At 44.4% G+C, this 20,669-nt stretch overlaps 2 long non-coding RNA genes across 2 annotated transcripts in view; one reads left to right on the top strand and one right to left on the bottom strand.

Moving 5' to 3' along the window:
• The window catches only part of LOC143419688 (uncharacterized), a 46,820-nt gene that overhangs the window by 11,692 nt on the left and 14,459 nt on the right, over positions 1-20,669 (top strand). The window lies entirely within an intron of this gene.
• Positions 8,458-8,968, bottom strand: LOC143419687 (uncharacterized). Its single transcript, XR_013099698.1, has 2 exons — positions 8,769-8,968; positions 8,458-8,689 (listed from the first exon to the last, which is right to left on the bottom strand). It is a non-coding gene; the product is annotated as an uncharacterized LOC143419687 (long non-coding RNA).

Here is a 20,669-nt window from a genome sequence, read left to right as displayed (position 1 = left end):
CCATCCTGGCAACAAACTGTTCCAACTTCTGCAATCTGGTAGAAGGTTCCGCATCTTCCGGGAAAGGACAGAGAGACTCAAGAGGAGCTTCTATCCCCAAGCCATCCGTGCCCTAAACACACACACCCGCCCTCTCACATCATCTATAATTGACTGAGACAGGACTCTCTTCCAAACACTCTAAACCAAGGCACAATGTACATTTCAAATTCCTTTAATTTTAAATATGTTTATATTGTCTATCCTGTAAAATAGTCAGATGTCTATCCATATTAATGTACAGAATTCACCTGCTAGCTGCTACTACTGCACATTCACCCAGTGTATATACTATATGTAGATATATATAATGTTCTTCCTCTACACCCCCCCCCCCCCATTTTTGCACATGTCGAGGAGCGTGTCAGGCTACATTTCACTGTGTGTTATACTTGTATAACTATGCATGTGACAAATAAAGAACCTTGAACCTTGAACCTTGAACACCACAAGTGCCAGGGGTTCATTTTGTGATTTATCCAGTAGTTAAAAACACCAGTTTGTGTTTATTATGATCGATAAGAGTACTCATATTGTGTAAGGTACAGTGATGGGAATAACGGCGTTACAAGTAATGGCGTTACTAACAGCGTTACTTTTTTCAGTAACGAGTAATCCAACTAATTACTATTCCTTTCGTTACAACGCCGTTACGAACAAGAAAATGCTGCACGGTCGCGTTACTATTTTTCAACAAACAGACGTTTGAAGCTGTGTTCAGCTTACCGCATCTTATATCAGTTGCACGGAAGTAGCTGTAAGTAATCTGGGTGCTACAGCTTCAAGCAGCTGCGCGCGCTTCCACAGACGGCAATCACTTCTTGGCAGACGATCACTTTTTGGCAGACGATCACTTTTTGGCACAACACCTGGAGCTAAGTGGGCAAAACAATCGCATGAGTGCTGCTGTTTGACTGAGGGAGCATAAAGTAGTCGGGGTAAGCCAATCACATGACCACTTCAAGACAAAGTAACAAGGTGATATAGTTTTTAAATTGTGTTGATATGCCACGTAAAACCAGAGTTATGATAAACAATATATACGCCTGTTTTTTCGTCACGTTTACTAAGGACAGCACTAGCAAGCACTCTCTGCTTATGAGTAAACAAAAAACAGCCAGTTCCTGTTGGTGAAAAAATGCACCATGTCCACCAATCAAAAAAATGATATGGCAACATGACATTTAGTTGCTTAAGAAGAGGGGGAAGGAGTGACGAGGAGAGAGAGAGAGAGAGAGCAGAAAAAGAGAGAGAGAGAGTTTTGAGATGTGAGAGATTTGTGAGTTTGGAGTGTGTAGTTAATGTGTTGTCTTGTGTAGTTAGTGTGTAGTGTTGTGGATAGTTTTGTGTTGTGTGTAAGAATAATAAGGCGACTGCTGTCTCCACGTATACGTATGTGTGTGTGTGTGTATATCACACACACACCAATCTAAAAAGTGTGTGTATAGATGACTTGCTTACAATGACTTAAATGACTTACCAAGTACTCCCGAATAAGGCTTCTGTCCTCTTCACCAAGGTAAACCAATTTGGAAAAAGTACGAAACAAATCGCTTCCTTTCCCCCCTCAATACACAACACCGACAGCCTGTCCAGCTGTGGCTCCATACATCGGTTGTTAAGCTCAACATGGAAATACTATGAAAACATACTGTAACGTTCACAAGAACCAGACGGTTGGATCTCAGTTTGTCCGTTTATTCGGTAACACAGGCAAACGGGCCGTTAACTCTGGGGAGAGTGCCCTCGTACAACACTTCACTTCAGCCCCGCACAGTCACACAACAACAAGGACCCCCCTCCCCTTCCTGCACACATTAACTCCCTATTTCCTGCAGCACAACCAAACATGTATCTTAAAGAAATAACAACAGTGTGCAGAGATAACCAACATGTCACTGTAAAATAACATTTAATCATCATTACACTGTCCCCCCAGCAATAAGTTCCTCGTCCCCGAGGGAACAACACAGTCTCTGAGGCGGGGTAGTAGCCTACGTTCCCTCCTTGACCTCCTGAGCCCCTGGGGTGTACACGGAGCTTCGGGGCTTTGAGGTGAAGAGTCCAAGGGAGGGGAACGCAGCTCCGGCCGGGGGTCCCTCTGTGCAGGGTCATGGAAGCTCTGTACACGTCCCTCAGGGAAGGAGGGGAGGGACTGCCCTCTGTAGGGGGCCGTCCGGTCTCTGTGCAGCGCCACTTTCCTCCCTCTAGGAGGCAACTGCACCCTGTAAACAACTTCCCCCACTCGCTCCAGGATGCTGCAGGGTCCCACCCAGCTGCTATCCAGTTTAGGACACCGTCCCTTCTTTCTCTTTGGGCTGTAGACCCACACCAGCTCCCCAGCACGGAAGTGCCTCCCCTTAGTGGTGATGTCATAATTCCTCTTTTGGCGCAGGCCTGCCTTTGCCAGCTGCTCCCGGGCGTAGGAATGTGCAGAATCCAGCCGGTCCTGAAGCTTCCTTGCGTAGTCCCGTCCGGGGGCTTCCCAAAAGCCAACTCTGCAGGAGTTCTCAGCTCTCTCCCTAACATGAGCAGGGCAGGCGAACATTAGGTGGAGTCTTGCACTGCCGACCTGTAGGCCATGAGGATAAGGGGAAGATGGTAGTCCCAGTCCCGTTGGTGTTCTGAGGTAAGGATGGATAGCTGCTGGGCCAGCGTCCTGTTAAACCTTTCCACCAGTCCATCGCTTTGGGGGTGAAGTGGGGTGGTGCGGGTCTTCTTAATCCCAAGGCGTTCACACATGGCAGCAAATACCTTGGACTCAAAGTTACGCCCCTGGTCACTGTGGAGGGTCTCTGCTGTTCCAAAGCGGCTGAACATCCCCTCCACTAATACATCAGCGACAGTCTCAGCCTCCTGATCTGGGATGGCATATGCTTCCGGCCACTTGGTAAAATAGTCCATCGCCACAAGAACATAGCGGTTTCCTCTGTCTGTACGAGGAAATGGGCCCATGACGTCCACAGCTACTCGCTCCATTGGAGCTCCTGCTGGTTGCTGCTGAAGCTGAGCCCGGGACTGGTCCTGAGGCCCTTTGTGCGAGGAACATGCATCACAGCTGCGGCAAAAGTCCTCTACATCCCTCCGCTGCTGACCCCAGTAGTAGCCCTGGCGGAGGCGGTGGAGGGTCTTGGAGACCCCAAAGTGGCCAGAGCCAGTGCTCCCATGGCAGGCTTCCAGCACAGCTGAACCTCAGCGACCTTGGCACCACAACCTGTCACCTCCCTGTGGCAGGATCCTTCCAGGCACGCTCCAACACCCCCTCCTTCAGCCTGAGAGCTGCAAACTTGGCCCACAGCCCCCTGGTACAGATGGAAAACCCAGTGACCTCATCCCAAAGGGGTTGCTCCTCCCTCTCCAGCCACTGCAGGACTGGCAGCAGGTCAGTGTCTTGTTCCTGCCGTGCCCTCCACTCCGCTGCATCCACCACCAGAAGAGCCCTGCAGGCGAGCTGCGTTGCTCCGTCTATTGTTTTTTTTTTTTTTTTTTTGTTTTTTTTTTGTTTTTTTTGTTTTTTCTAAATGACATCAGAAACAGTAGTATGCGACATTACGTGATGGCAGAGCTTCAGTTCATCCTTTGTCATTTTTTTTTTTTTTTTTTTTTTTTAAATAAATAGGACAGGGGGAATGAATGAGAGAGAGAGGGGGAGAGAAAGAAAGAAAACCAAAGGGGAGAAGAGACGGTGAGAAGGGGGGGGGAAGAGAGAGAAAAAAAAAACTCCTGGGTCACCTGTATGGAGAAAAAAAAAAAAAACAAACAAACAAAAACAAACAGAGGAGACAGCAAACAACAAAGAGCAACATAATAATAGAGAAAACAAAGCACCATCACAATAAACTAGCTAGTCATAGATATCAGTATTTACTAAGTAATAAACGATATTGTGCAGCACGCAAGATAGACAGCGCACAGTGTGCTTTGAGCAGCAGCCAAGAAAGCTTTAGTCCGCGTCTGTGAATACCCATGTGTGCATACCTGTGTGGATCAGCATGCTTGCATTCCAAAGGTTTCTCCATGTAATGATCTGCTAGGGAGTGTGGGGGGGCCACAGCCCCGTCCTCCAGGGTGTGAAGCGGGTATGGAGGAGATCAAAACTCCAGACATCCAGAGGCCCCCAGAACACAAGAGACCATGGAAGACCAACAGAGGGGCAGCCGCGCCACTGTCCCAGTAAGAGCTGAGGAGAGTCCCAGATGAGGGCTCGCCCAGCAGCTGCGGAGCAGAAGTCAGGGGGAGTTGCAGTGACGCGCCCGTGAGCTCCGCCGGCCCCCAGCTGCGCCTGAGTGACCGAGCCCTAGGCCGAGAGGCCGGGGGCACCCCACCTCCAAAGGGGCCCGAGCGAGCCCCAGGCCCCAGGCCCCGACAAGCGGCCGCCAAGGAGTGAGCCGGTGTGCACCCGGACGCCCACCCCCAGACACAAAGAACCACCAACACACCGACACCTGAGGGAGTCCGCCACCGGCAGGGGAAGTGGTGGTGGGTGGAGATAGGCCTCCAAACCTTGGAGGGCCTGAGGTGTCCCCAGAGAGGTGGCGTCTGATACCCAACCTGACATATAGACACAGACATACAGGCACACACAGACACAAACATCCATTCCCACCCTCATGCTCTCATATGCACTCACTCCACACTCAACCAACGTGGAGACAGACATAAAGAGACGCTGTACACACAATCACACTCCCCAAGCGTACTCTACAAACCGGGTCTAGGTACCCTTGCCCCTGGAGGGGGGAATTGCACCCAGACCCAGGTGGTGTTTCCCTTTTCCCTGCGGTGGGGAGAGGCAGACCACCCCGACTCCGCAGCAGCAGGGAGGCCCCACACCCCAGACCGCAGTCGGACGGCCAACTCCTCCTACTAGCCCTCCCGCTCCAGCAGGCCGCAGAGAATGGGGGTGGGAGAAGACTCCAAACCTCCCTCCACCCGCTCATTGTAGTGTTGATGCATATGTGTTCTAAGGTGCAATTAAAACCCAGGAGGGCATGGAGCTACCTGCCAAGGAGCAGCAGGTAAGCGCATAGTCCCTCCTGCTAACCCTCAATGACTAAGTGTATTTAAAATTGAGAGGTGGGCAACGACGTCAGGGGTGAGGTATACACCCTGATGGTGATTTGGACTCCGTGATTGTGCCCACCCCCAAGATCCTATATGTATGTGTAATGAGAGTGTGAATAATGTGAATGTCTAAGTTGTGGGATAAAATTGAGGCAGAGGCAGCCAGAAGGGGACAGGGGGGGGGGGGGGGGGGGGGGGGTAGCCTCCTCTGCACCCTGGTGATATACCCCCACTCCAAGGCCCTGCATGTGTGGGTGGTTGTGGAGGTGCTCCGTCTATTGTTGTGAGTTCCCGCTCTATCTCCTCTCGCTTCTCACAGTAACGGCAGCCAGCTGCAGCACATGGGCGGCGAGAGAGGGCGTCTGCGTTAGAATGGTGCGTCCCTGCTCTGTGCTCCACAGTGAAATTGAAGGCTTGGAGCTCCTCCAGCCAGCGAGCCACCTGTCCCTCTGGCTCCCTGAAAGACATCAGCCACTGGAGGGCAGCATGATCAGTTCTGATAACAAATGATGTGCCACACAGGTAGTACTTAAAGTGTCTCACCCCTGCCACCACAGCCAGCAGCTCTCGTCGTGTGACACAGTAGCGCCGCTCACTCCTGTTTAGGACCCGGCTGAAGTACTCCACCACCTTCTCACCTTCCGGCCCAACCTGCGACAACACAGCTCCCAGCCCCACATTACTTGCGTCAGTGTCCAGGACAAAAGGCAGGGTGGGGTCAGGGGGGGCGAGGACTGGGGACTCTGTCAGCGATCTGCAGAGAGTGTTGAATGCCTGCTGACAGTCCTGGGTCCAGATGAAGTCACGGTCCTTCTGCAGCAGGCGGAAGAGTGGTGCAGCTATGGAGGAAAAGCCCTTCACAAACCTCCTGTAATAAGACGCCAGTCCTAGGAAGCTTTTGAGCTGTTTCTGGTCCGCTGGTGTGGGCCACTCAGTAATGGTGTGAATTTTTTCCTCCAAAGTGCTGATGCCCTCATGACCGAGCTTGTGGCCCAGAAACTCCACCTCCCTCCTCATGAAGTGGCACTTGTCGGGGTGCAGCTTCAGGCCTGCAGCCGCCACCCTCCCCAACACTTGTCTCAGGGCATCCAGGGCAGCATCAAAGGAGCTCCCGTGTACTAGAAGATCATCCAGGTAAACCAGACACCGTTGCCGTGGGACGCCAGCCAGCACACTGTCCATAAGTCTCTCGAAGGTCGCAGGAGCGTTGCACAGACCAAAGCTCAGGACTTTGAACTGCCATAGTCCCCTGTTAGTGCGGAAGGCTGTCTTCGGTCTGGATTCAGGGGACAGTGGCACCTGCCAGTAGCCACTCCACAGGTCCAGGGTGGAGAACCAGGAGGATCCGGCTACTAAATCGAGAGACTCATCAATCCTGGGAAGGGGGTAAGAGTCCTTTTTCGTCACTTTGTTGAGTGGTCTGTAGTCCACACAGAAATGCATCCTTGGGCTATTTTTCTTAGGCACCATCACCACAGCGGAGGCCCACGGGCTATCAGATGGCTCTATGATGCCCGCCTTCATCATTTCACACAACTCTCTGTCAGCGGCCTCCTGATGAGCCAGGGGCAGGCGGCGGGGGCGCACTTTAATAGGCTGGGCATCCCCGGTCTCAATGACGTGCTCTACCAAGTGTGTCAAGCCAACATCACTTTCTTTCAGGGCAAAAATGTCACTAAACTCTCTTAGTACCTGCCATAGACTCTCTTGCTGCTGTGGAGTCAGCCCCTCACACTTCTTTGACCAGATGCTCCTCACTGCTGAGAGCCTCTCCTCCTCCCCCACTTGCTGTTCTGCTGGCGGGTCTGCAGGGGTCTCCGAGGTGGAGGTGGACGCCGCGGCAGATGCTGGGCAGACCGGGGGAGGAATAAGCTGCACCTTCTTCCCATCAGGGAGCACAAGGAAGCCTTTGCCTAAGTCCAGTACACCACCAATGGCTCGCAAAAAATCCAGCCCAAGGATGCAGGCATCCTGCACGTCAGCCACCCAGGCAGCATAAGGCACACCGAGGTCCCCCACCTTAAACTGGAACACTCCCCTCCCTCTAATTGGGGCCAGATCACCGGTCACAGTCTTAAGTTACACATTAGTTGGTTGCACAGCAGCTCCGGCTGGGACAACATTGGGTCGGACCAGCGTTGCATTGGATCCCGTGTCCAGAAGGGCCGTACAGGACACCCCCACAATCGTCACTGGAACATGGCAAAAGTTGCCAACCTGGGTCCAGCCCACAGCAATGACCACACAGGGTGGAGATGGCGGTGGTGTGGGGATATCGTTCTCCCTGGCCCGTGTACTCCCGCCTACACGGGCCCGTGGGCGTTTCCCTGAACCGCTGCAAGCTTGGGGCACTGCCTGATGAGGTGTCCGACTTGTCTACATCCCCAGCAGCTCTGTGGTCGGCGGTGTGGGCCAGCCCGAGGGGAAGGCGACTGCAGAGAAGCCGTCTGAACCAAACTGCACAGGCCCGCTGGCATCTCCATCTGCTCACAGGTGCTGACATAGCCCTCACCACATGTGTGTCATCAGTGTCCCCAGAGGATCCTGCAAGCATCTCCCTCTCCAACGCTAGCTCCAGGGCTGCACTGAGTGTGGCCGGTCGAACAAGCTGAGTTTGCATACGGAGCTCTTTAGGGCTCAGGGCCTGCAGGAACTGGTCCCGAGCTAACTCCGCCTGCACTGATGGTGGCATGCTGTCATACGCCCTCCGGCAAAGACACTCTACTTCATGGGTCAAAATGCGAAGGGGCTCTCCTGGCAATCTGCGTCTGTTGTGGAACTCCAACCTGGTTGGTTATACTGCCCGAAGTGCCTCTGAAGTGCCCCAACCAGAGCATTATAATCTCTCCTTTGCTCCTCGGTCAGCATGCAGCTGCATCCTCACACAGGCACAAAGCCAATTGGAGAGCTTTACAGTGGGGTAAAAAAGTATTTAGTCAGCCACCGATTGTGCAAGTTCCCCCACTTAAAATGATGACAGAGGTCAGTAATTTGCACCAGAGGTACACTTCAACTGTGAGAGACAGAATGTGAAAAAAAAAATCCATGAATTCACATGGTAGGATTTGTAAAGAATTTATTCGTAAATTAGGGTGGAAAATAAGTATTTGGTCACCTCAAACAAAGAAAATCTCTGGCTCTCACAGACCTGTAACATCTTCTGTAAGAAGCTTTTCTGTCCCCCACTCGTTACCTGTATGAATGGCACCTGTTTGAACTCATCATCTGTATATGTAACGGAGCGGAAAGGCTGATTTTATTTCCAAGATGTTTTGTGTTTTTAAAAGGAAGGAAACCTTCCTCAAAACGGGCAGAGCAGTGGAGCCGCCAAGGGAAAGCACACAATTTAAACTGTAAGATTAAAAATATAATTTATTATATTTAAATAGTTAAAAATGTAAAATGAATTAAAACAACCTTGGCCAAGGGATAACACAATAAAAATCAATAAAACACAACATTAAAAGTCCAGTGGGATCCACCACGGCATAAAAGTCACAAAAAACTAAGAAATCCAGCGTAGTAGTAAAAGAGGGAAACCCAGCGGAGTCCTCGCCTTCCTCCCCGCATTCCACGTCCCGGTGCACTGAAGAAAGGGAGGGAGCGGCAGTCACTATTCCTTTCGACAGTTTTACTTTATAAAAAGGGATAAGTCAAAGACTTACCCCGGGTGGGCAGAGCTCTCAACTCCGCCCGCCGCTTCTTTAAAACTGCAATCGGCACCAGCTGTCTCACTGCTTCTGCTCTCCCGCAGTGCACAAGCTGGCTCTTGTCGTTATTGCCGTCTGACTGCCCGCTGCGCGTCCCTAGTCGCTGGTGGTGGCGCGTCCCCAGTCGCTGGTCATCTCCCCTAACGCCCGGCTCCACCAGCCCCTTCGGCTTGCAGGCGCCGCCGCCGCCTGGCACCACTTACTCCTGGCCGTCTCTCAAGCCTCTCGGTCGAACCCTTCCTTTGGTCTGCCAGGCCCTCTTATTGGCCTCTCTGGGATCTCTCGCAGGTGTGATCAGTTTATTATCAGGTAGGGGCGGAGTCTTTCCAGGACAAGTCACCAAATAAATACCATTAAAACATGCAGTAAAACTCATAAAATAACCCAATGTACAATATTAAAACCTTAAAAAGGTAAAACGCAGCAAAACATGCATAGTAGACAAACTTAGATGACTTGTCCCTTTCCACCCTGTGACATATAAAAGACACCTGTCCACAGCCTCAAACAGTCAGACTCCAAACTCCGCCATGGCCAAGACCAAAGAGCTTTCGAAGGACACCAGGAAAAGTATTGTAGACCTGCACCAGACTGGGAAGAGTGAATCTACAATAGGCAAGCAGCTTGGTGTGAAAAAATCAACTGTGGGAGCAATCATCAGAAAATGGAAGACATACAAGACCACTGATAATCTCCCTCGATCTGGGGCTCCACGCAAGGTCTCATCCCGTGGGGTCAAAATGATCATGAGAACGGTGAGCAAAGATCCCAGAACCACACGGGGGGACCTGGTGAATGACCTGCAGAGAGCTGGGACCAAAGTAACAAAGGTCACCATCAGTAACACACTACAACGACAGGGAATCAAATCCCGCAGTGCCAGACGTGTTCCGCTGCTGAAGCCAGTGCATGTCCAGGCCCGTCTGAAGTTTGCCAGAGAGCACATGGATGATACAGCAGAGGATTGGGAGAATGTCATGTGGTCAGATGAAACCAAAGTAGAACTTTTTGGTATAAACTCAACTCGTCGTGTTTGGAGGAAGAAGAATACTGAGTTGCATCCCAAGAACACCATACCTACTGTGAAGCATGGGGGTGGAAACATCATGCTATGGGGCTGTTTTTCTGCCAAGGGGACAGGACGACTGATCCGTGTTAAGGACAGAATGAATGGGGCCATGTATCGTGAGATTTTGAGCCAAAACCACCTTCCATCAGTGAGAACTTTGAAGATGAAACGAGGCTGGGTCTTCCAACATGACAATGATCCAAAACACACCGCCCGGGCAACAAAGGAGTGGCTCCGTAAGAAGCATTTGAAAGTCCTGGAGTGGCCTAGCCAGTCTCCAGACCTCAACCCCATAGAAAATCTGTGGCGGGAGTTGAAAGTCCGTGTTGCTCGGCGACAGCCCCAAAACATCACTGCTCTCGAGAAGATCTGCATGGAGGAATGGGCCAAAATACCAGCTACTGTGTGTGCAAACCTGGTAAAGACCTATAGTAAACGTTTGACCTCTGTTATTGCCAACAAAGGTTATGTTACAAAGTATTGAGTTGTAATTTTGTTATTGACCAAATACTTATTTTCCACCCTGATTTACGAATAAATTCTTTACAAATCCTACCATGTGGATTCATGGATTTTTTTTTCACATTCTGTCTCTCACAGTTGAAGTGTACCTCTGGTGCAAATTACTGACCTCTGTCATCATTTTAGGTGGGGGAACTTGCACAATCGGTGGCTGACTAAATACTTTTTTGCCCCACTATATGTTCCTCAGACCAGCCAGCTGCAACAGCTAACAGCTCAAACTGTGCAATAAACACTTCCCATGGCGTCTTGCCGCTGAACTTAGGCGTTTTTATATTCGCTGCAGCTTGCTGGGCGCCGCCATGTTTGTTTACATCACGTGACGGCGCCCCAAGCGAGGTCGACTCCTTCCCGCCGGAATCGCGGCCGCTGTGCGAAAAGTTCCCGAGCCTAGTCAAACCTGGAGAAAATCCAGCCTCAGCAGACAGCCGCAGCGCCGTTTCCCTCACTCTATGGGCAGGCGAGCGCGGACGAACCTCCCTGTCCTCCGTCTCCTTCTTAATCTTGCCCGGCAACATCCTCGTGTCTCGTGACGGTAAGCGTCGCCAGCAACAGGGTGTCGGCGTTTTCGTTTTTTTTTTTTTTTCTTTCTTCACTTCTGACACCAGTGTAACGTTCACAAGAACCAGACGGTTGGATCTCAGTTTGTCCGTTTATTCGGTAACACAGGCAAACGGGCTGTTAACTCCTTAGAAAAATCAGTCTTGAGATATTTCTTGGCCCAGTCTTGACGTTTCAGCTTGTGTGTCTTGTTCAGTGGTGGTCGTCTTTCAGCCTTTCTTACCTTGGCCATGTCTCTTAGTATTGCACACCTTGTGCTTTTGGCATAGTGCTTTTTGCACTCCAGTGATGTTGCAGCTCTGAAATATGGCCAAACTGGTGGCAAGTGGCATCTTGGCAGCTGCACGCTTGACTTTTCTCAGTTCATGGGCAGTTATTTTGCGCCTTGGTTTTTCCACACGCTTCTTGCGACCCTGTTGACTATTTTGAATGAAATGTTTGATTGTTCGATGATCACGCTTCAGAAGCTTTGCAATTTTGAGACTGCTGCATCCCTCTGCAAGATATCTCACTATTTTTGACTTTTCTGAGCCTGTCAAGTCCTTCTTTTGACCCATTTTGCCAAAGGAAAGGACGTTGCCTAATAATTATGCACACCTGATATAGGGTGTTGATGTCATTAGACCACACCCCTTCTCATTACAGAGATGCACGTCACCTAATATGCTTAATTGGTAGTAGGCTTTCGAGCCTATACAGCTTGGAGTAAGACAACATGCATGAAGAGGATGATGTGGACAAAATACTCATTTGCCTAATAATTCTGCACTCCCTGTACAGACTGAAAGAAACACAGCTGCTGCAGCCAAAGAGGTGGAACCTGGGAGACCATTAGTAATGCAATAAAGTCAAATAAAGTATTTGAAGCCAGGAAGGAAGGCCAGTAAAATCCAGACTGTGTACATTAACAGTCTTTTCAGTAGTTAAACTCTGTCATTAAGACAAGGAGAGTCTAACAAATTACAATAAATGAATATTTGAAAGTTTTTTTTTCCCTCCGGATGCTGCATTAGGGGTGTTTAATGATCTAAGATTAAGTTTAAGGACTAAATATAAAAACATAATCCAAATGTAAGCTCTACTTGCAAATTTGAGGTCAGCAACTACAATAGGTGCCCTGTTTTAGGAGATATATTAAGTCTTATGGTACTTTTTTTTTTTCAAAGAATAAATTTGTTTCTAAGAATACATTGTTTTTGTACTGGTGCTCACCAGGAAAAGACAAGGACTTCACAGACTGTCTTTAGACTATCTTACTATCCATGACATACTAGGAATCTTCCAGGAATGTTTGCACTTTTTTTTTTTCTTTTCAGGAGAACTGATTAGAACGTCACTTCTTAGTTTAATATAACCTTCTCTACCAAATGTACTTAATGCCTAGGTAAGAAGTTTTTTAAAGAAGTTTCTTGTGCCTAAAATATAACTGCAGACTCTTCATTATACAGTGTACTAATTCCTTTGGCTTTGTGGGGTAATTTTAATACTTTGCTCCTTCAGGTAAAGAGAAAATGAAATTCAGCCTTAGCCCTCATGCAGTAAACATTCAAAGACCCTCAACCTGAAATCTAACTGCCACACAATATTGCATTAGCTTTTCTCATTTTGCTTTTTCTTCCACATTCAGTGATTTTTTTTTTCATTTATGATCTCAGTAAACAAAATAATGTAAATTAAGAAAAAAAAATCATGTATTTTGCTAATAAAATTGTTTTGAACAGTATTAATGCCTTATGTCTGCATTGTCAAAATAAATGATACATTAAAAAAAATGCCCGAGTAATGGGTAATTAAAATATGAAAAAAATCAAGTCCTCCTATAAACTCGACTATCTAAGAAGACAAATTAAAAAAATTCACATCACAAAAGGTAACTTGTGACAATTTCAGAATAGTTTTTAGTTATGTGTAGAATATTTTTCAACATAAAAGTCTTAGTCACAAAATTAAAGAAAATGGATTAGTGGGGTAAGGTGTCATATTTGCACAATGCAGGATGTGTCGTGGCGGGGTACGCCAATGTGTTGTGAACTGTATCCAGAAGCAGATGTAGAGAGTGGAGTTGCAGTTAGAACAAAAACCGAGCCTTTATTTGGCTGGAAGTCAGCAGTAATGTGAAACTAAGAAAAACTATGAAACACTGTGAAACTATGATGAAGACTGTGGAGACTATGGTAAGTATAACAGACGACCTGACAATGAAACACAGACAACAGAGGACTTAAATGCACATGAGGTGATCAGGGGAAGGGAGAACACATGGGGAAACAGTTGACTGAAACTAAACACAATGACAAAACCGGAAAACATGGAAACATAGACATAATAACACCAGCTTGGCACCTAAAATACTAACAGAAGAGATTCAAAGATACAGAATAAACTCAAAATGCTGGGTCAGAGACCCAGCCTGTGACAGGATGAAATTTCAGTGAAAACAGCATTTCTGCCCCTAAAAATTGTTTTATTTCATAATATTGTGAAATTGAAATATATACCATTCAAAATTGCTACTAGTTGTCTTATTCAATGTGTTTTTATTGTTTGTTTATTTTATTTTAGGTTTGTTTTAGTGGCTTCTCAAATATGGCATGTAACAGGATAGGCTGAATTTTTTATCATATTTGATAGTAAGAAAAACTTTCATTGTACTATGGACCATTTTTCAACAAAATATGTCATGAAAAGTATTGCATAAATGAAGTTAATATTATTGCTGTAGTTGTCAGTCAAACAAAATGCTACCAACAGTGGTTTTTGTTGCAACCACTAGAGGGTGCAAGTCTACTATAGCTAACTAAGCTTCGAGACATACTCCATCTCTGTACCCTGTTTTACCTATACCAACATTAAAGTGAATACATTTCATATTTTTAATGGCTACTGTTTTCTTAAAGGTGAGTTGTCCCCACAGAAATTGCAAGAACACATTGCAAGAGATTGGTATCGGTAAAGAAACATACCAGCTATATGCTTGAGTGCATCTTTGTAACTGAATGTAATTTTGTTCTCCAAACCAATGTTTAACAATGTGCCGTATTTATTCTCCACACCTGACAATGCAATTTTCTCCCAGGTGTAACTATATTCTTCATTTGGCATATGGTCAAATGGTCTGATTAACCAAACCAGGCGCTTCATGCAGATGTTCACAAGATGGCTCTCTTTACCAATTATTGTCTAACTCAACACCATGACGCTATAACTGTAACTATGACACTTTGGAAAACTAAAAAATAATCATTGTACACCAGCTGCTGTTTTGTATTGTTGATAATTTGTTATATATGGTATAATTTTGTTGTTAATATTTACACTTTCAAAAATTGCTCTCTAGAGTGCGTGCTCAGTATAAGAGATATAAGCATTAAGAAAAATGGTAATGCTTTCAACATGGAGGTTATTATTCCATATTCTGCTAATATCAAACAATGTTTTCTCTTAATGATGCGTTCTTTCCTTTCCTTCATGTGCATAACTCCAGTCAAACATTAAGCACTAAGGCATCAGATCAAAACACAGTTTCATCACAGGGTTTGTGAATTTATATGTGTATGTATGTTCATTTCTGTCTCTTGAATTTGTGATAGCCTGATGGTAATCTCCCCCAGCCCATTAGTCAAAGCTTTTCTTTGGCTGATTAACACCAAAGAAGATGGCAGAAAGCTGGAAGGAGGACAGTAATTTGGTAAAAGAATGTTGCTGAGAGAGCGGAGAAAAGGAGAAGGGCATAAAAATAAGGAATTATAAATAGAGCCCTCATTACAGTTGTTTTTTATTTATTTATGTAAGGATTGATAGGCAGCAGCTTCTTTGCCAGCTGAGAACATAGGATTTTGAAAAACATGTAGCGGCACTATAAGTCTAAGGGACATGTGGAAAAAGTATCAATAGGAGAGTGCTGTAAAAATTATGAGTGACTTATTGCGACATGTTCACATTTCCATTCCCAGCAAGACATAAAGCAAACGGCACCATGAGCTTACTTTAACACACTCACCCACAGTCTATCCCGCTTCCCAACACCCCCCTTCCCCTCCTCTGGACCCCATATTTTGGGGCCTGACTGTGAGTCTGTGGCGCCACACTTACAACTGACAGCTTAATACTGCAGCAGAAATTGGTTTTGTGGAGTGGGCAAAAAATAGATGGGATTTTAAAAGGCTTCTTTTTGGGGTGGGCTGTCTTCCTCATCATCTGTCATATTTGCCTGTTTAATGATCTTTAATAACAGAGTAGGGCACAGCACAGAGAGCAAGATACACTGCCAGCTATTGTGCCTTCATCTGCCTGATGATGACTTGAGGTAAATGTTATGACGCAGAGGAGTATTTCCACTCACAGGCAATAATCGTTCAATCCAAGTTAACTGTCTGTCAAACAGATTCCAGTCAAGAATCAGTTTCTCACTGCTAAAAGTATGGATTTTATAGGTCTCTTTATATTACGGGTTATTTCTGTGCTACTGTAAAAGTGTTCATGTAAAACTACCCCAATCCTGGTTTATCCTCAACTGCACAGATGTCAAGCTAAAAACAAAGCATTATTATCAAGATAGAAAGTCCACCTCTGCAGAAAGCACAGATGTTTTTATTGTATGAGAGTGTGCTAAAACATGTGCATATGCATGTCTGATTTAGAATGCAATCTCCTCATGTGTAGGCCTTTCAATATGATATATGAATGTGCTTCTAAGAGAGCACATGTGAATTCATGCCCTTCAACACTCTTCAGCACAGTTGGCTCTTTCATTGCACACAGTTTGAGTCACAGAGCCACATAAACGCTTCTCTTTTCTCTTCACAATATAGCCAGGAGCCAGAGCCTAGCTACAGTTCAAGCCTTTAATTATTACAAGTGAAGCCTGTGGGTGCATTAATCATATTACCCAAAGTGATCCAAGACCAGTCCTATCTTGTAAATAAATGCCACTTTCCACAAGTCAGGAAGAGTGCAGACAGGTACGGCTTCCACATTGTATTGTCTTTGGCAGCAGGGCAGCTTTGTGCACAAAACCCTCTTTGTCTCACTCACAGAGATGGTACTTGAGTGGAAAGTGGGGTTTGCTCAGAAGCAGTAATGATGTAGTATCTGTGTTTTCCATCAATGTGAAATAATGTTGCAGTGGAAGCTTGCTGATGATTGCCATCTTTACCATTAAAGCTACATGTTACGCTATTTATGTTCTGCCAGAGGTGCTTACAACCTCATAGCTCTGTCACAGTTTAATATTTTAGGCCCCTTTTTCATATTTTTTTCCCGTCAGTTTCTAATTAACTGTATCTATATTCACCCATATTAGCTTCTTGTCAGTGACTACCTGTTAAAATAAAAACGGAATTTAAAATCCTTCTTCTCACTTTCAAGGTTTTGAATAATCATATCTTAAAGACCTCGTAATACCATATTGTCCCAATTGAGCTCTTTGCTCTCAGACTGCTGGCATGCTTGTGGTTGAGTTTTTAAAAGTAGAGTGGCAGAGACAGAGCCTCCCTCTTGCAGGTCGTCTTCTGTGGAACAGCAGACACCCTCTCTGCTTTTAAACTTCATTTGCATATCGATAAAAATAATTCGATCCAAAGAAATGTAGACCAGTAAGGGGGAAATACCTCCCATCAAATCATGCTCCATATATAAGCATTTTTTAATACAACAATAAAGGTTTCCCTGTAATTAAAATCTAATACCACTTTTGAATTTGGTTCCATCAGTGTCAGATGTTTTTAGTCTCATGTTAATTTATTGTGACTGCTAAAGCATTCTTTGTGGGAATGAAGAGTGAAGATCAAAGATGTGTTTAAAGGATGACTCTTTGTATAATAACTTCCCTTTGGGTATGAGATCAACCACATATTTAAAAGCAATGCTGAATGTGAGGAAAACCTATCCTCCTCTTTTTAATTGATTGGAGCAAAATGCAAATCTGCTCTCAACTACAGTACAATAAAATAAAGTGTCAGCAGCAGGGGGTCTAAGTCCTGCAGGTCATACATATTCTTATGGTGTGGTTGCTTCATTTCAGTCTGTGCTATGTTGTCTTCCTCTCTTTCTTGGCAATAAGATCGGATAAATGCTAGAATAAGACAAAGAAGCTCTGACAGGGTTTTGAAGTTGTTGAGTTTCTCAGTGATTCCTTCATTTGTCAGGCTGTCTTTAAGAGCTATTGTACTTAAATGTCTTGCACTGATTGTATTGTAATGTGAAGAGGGATAATCATCCATTTGTCATCTATTAGAAATCTGTTAGTGAGCAAATGCCACTATTTTTGGTAAAGGTTTTGGTTTGTGGGTTAATTCAAATTTTTCATTTAAACTTGTTGAATGCAGACTTAAAACTTAAGCTATGAGAAAATACTTAATACCATACACTTTTGAAACAAATTAAACTGAGGTATTCATAAAGGTGCAAGAGGTTTTTGATCATCTCTGGACTAAAGCCAGAAACCTTTGGAATATTTCCAAATAAGCTAAGATTTTGTTTCTCTCTACTTTTTGAACCGTGACATGCAGCTTTGCAATATGCCAGTGGTTGCCAAACTTTTTTTTGTTAGGCCCCCTTTGTTTTACAAGAAAAATCTTCACCTTTGCCTATGAATGTAGAGGATCACAACAAATGATTCCCAATACTTGAGCCTGGCTCTGCTAGTGATGTCTTGCTATTAAAACAGAGGTCTTCATCCCCTCTGTCAGCAGGTACTTGCTCAAAGCGGATTGTCACTGGGATGAGTGTTTTTGTAAACACAAATAAAAATGTGCTTAAAGTTTAATTTAATTGAAATTAAAGTTTAAATATTGTGTGAGTTACTCAGCATTACTTCTGCAGCCTAAAACATATTTTACCAGAGAACACAATTACAGACTAGACATGTTTAATTACTTATTTGTTGGATCGAGCAAGATTTGTACAAAATTAAGTATTATAGATAATGTATACTAGAGTGATTTAAACCTGCATTCTTTCTAATGGCCAAAATACAGTGACTTCTCCGGTTACAAAAACATAGAAATTACTCTCTGTTGATTTATTACTTCAAAAAATTTTCTATGTGACTTTATGGTTTAATTTTCTAGTTTCAAGTCTTCTCCAATATAATAGATTTTGTTAAGTATGTTCAATAAAATGGATAGAGCAAAACAAAACATGTGCTTTAGGGTATGTGTTGTTGTTGTTGTTGTTGTTGTTGTTGCGATTGACAAAAAGCTCATGTATAAGGAGGTCCTTAGTTCATAGACTCTGCATTATGATAATGTACTTGGTCTCATTACATCAGCTTTCAAAAAAATGAGAAAGAAAACAAACAACATGGTACCTGGAGGCCAGTGTGGAAGCCTACAGACAGTAGTTCAAAAATCTTTCTTTGTAACATCAGCTATCTTTTAGCTGGGAAAGTGTAAATGAGCATGCTACATTTCTGATTGTTTTGTTTTTTTTTACATAGTGAGTGTTATTTTTGACATGCAGATATCCTTAAAACAATGTAACAGCTTAAATGCTCAGTTACATTTTAGACTTTGTACATAGCCACAGGAGATGCCGTGATATACCAAGGGCACACACAGCACTCCCTATAAATGTCTCTTTTTGTGAGAAAGAAAAAAGAAAATCATACGGGCCTAAAAACCACATTACTGTGGGAAAGAAAGAAATTTATTTTTATGATTTTAATCAAGGGTAACACCAGGCCACAAGTATAAATAAATATGTACAAATATATAATTCCCAATATATTCCAAGTCATACTTTTTAATTGCTTAGCCTGATTCGTTTGTGAGCTCAGTGGTCATGCATGTGACTAACAAAAATAAGTTACAGTTTGAAAAATATGAATCAACAGGTAACATTTTTATGTGAATCAATCAAATACTAGTTTTTTATACTGTTTTGAGAGAAGCAAGATTTTATCTGTTGTCCAGTATACTAAATAGAGAAAATTTATGGAGATAAATGGATATTAAGAGAGAAGAGTCACTGTTGTATTGACGTTATACACTTAATGAAAATGGCGTAAGTACTGTCATAAGGACTGTAAGTACTTCTGTACCTCTTTCCAGTAGCAGAGTACTTTATTTTCAGTAGTTTCACTGCAAGGCGACCTTGCAACTTACTGCAGTTTGAGGGAAATTGTAAGGTTTAATCCTTTCTTTTACTATGAACATGACATTTTGCACTGAAAAAAAGCAGATTTTTGCTTGTATATGCTGTCACTTAAAAATAACTCAGCAGGCTGTTGGATTAATCTGAGGTGGCTGCAAGCCAAATGCTGTGAAGTAAGCAGGTTCAAGTTTAGGCTTCATGACCCTAATATGATAAGGTGAAGGGCCACGAAAATGTCAGGAAGGTATTGTTTTTAGAAATTCCAATAATTTGACCTTTTTTATCAGTTGGGGTTTGCACCCCCGACCCAGTCATCTGCACACTATCATCACAGTAAGCACATATGTGCCAGAATGCTGGAAGAGTGGAGAAGAAAATGCAACTATAATAAAATGAGAGAGTGTTATAAAGGCAACGACAGGGTGACTGTAATATAACTTAGGTCCGAAACATAAATTATGAGTTGCGCAATGATTGTGCAATTGGATTATCTATTATGAAAAGACTACATGTAGACTCTAGTGTAGTGAACTTGCCTCAGTGCCTTCATGCAGTATTGTTTGCTTTGCCCTTAGAAGACAGAAATCCACAGTTAGGGGGCCACTGTGTAAGTTAATAGTTGAAGCCTTTTTCTGCAGCCATTTTATGTTTTCTTTTTTCAGTCTTTCATGCTGCTACAAAAGCTATGTTTTTCTTATTGCTACTGTCTTGTTACAGAAGGCACAAATAAGCCCTGGGTTCGCCTAAACATTAAGGACTCTCTTGTTAATCTATTATCTCCCCAAATGAGCGGTTAAAGATCCCAGGCTCTATCTGACCTGCTTTTGCCCTGATTTCCATATGTGCCGATAGACCACGAATGCAAGTACTGAAGCTTGTATCGTATGGTCTGCCAATATTCAACTTTCAAACAGACAGTTCACCAGAGAAACAGAACTAAAAACATTCAACTGAATTTACAGATGAAATTGTCTACTGACATTTGACTTTTGATTGACTTCTTTGGCTCACAAGAAGACATTCAGACTCCAGCTACTATGTTTCAATAAATTGTGCGTGTCTTAGTAAGGATTGTTTCATGTGCAAATAAACAGGGAAAGGCAATAAATAAGATGAAACGACTGTGATAGCCATATAAAGGTACAGCAGAACAATCTGCATAAGACAACACGAGTACAGATCTACCAGAATCAGTGTTCATCAAAGACACTGGCCCTCCCAAAGGATTCAACATCCGGCCCCCTTGGGTGCAGCAGCGACTCTTGTCCCGACTCCTTATATCTCTGTTTCACTCTGCTCAGTTTTCTGTCATATACTGTAGATATTTTCGAGCTATGAGCTCATTTACAAATAATATATATCTCATAAGTTTCAAGTTAAATAGTAGAATAGGATCAATGCAAAAAGGACTTTTGATGTAAAGCATCATTTTAGTTCTGTCCCTTTAAGCACATCCATTTTCCATATGCATTTTCTTTCTTCTTCTCTCTCTCTCTTTTTTTTTTTAACCTCAACTTCATGTAATTCCTGAGGCTACATGGCCACATTCTGAAGTGGGCCTCTTCTTGGAAACACACGTTTTTCCATTTATTTGTTTATTTTTTTTTACC

Source organism: Maylandia zebra, linkage group LG7 (genome assembly GCF_041146795.1).
Source record: "Maylandia zebra isolate NMK-2024a linkage group LG7, Mzebra_GT3a, whole genome shotgun sequence".
Taxonomy (NCBI): Eukaryota; Metazoa; Chordata; class Actinopteri; order Cichliformes; family Cichlidae; genus Maylandia; species Maylandia zebra.
Note: the sequence above shows the minus strand (reverse complement) of the source record. Positions and strands in the feature narration are given on the sequence as shown.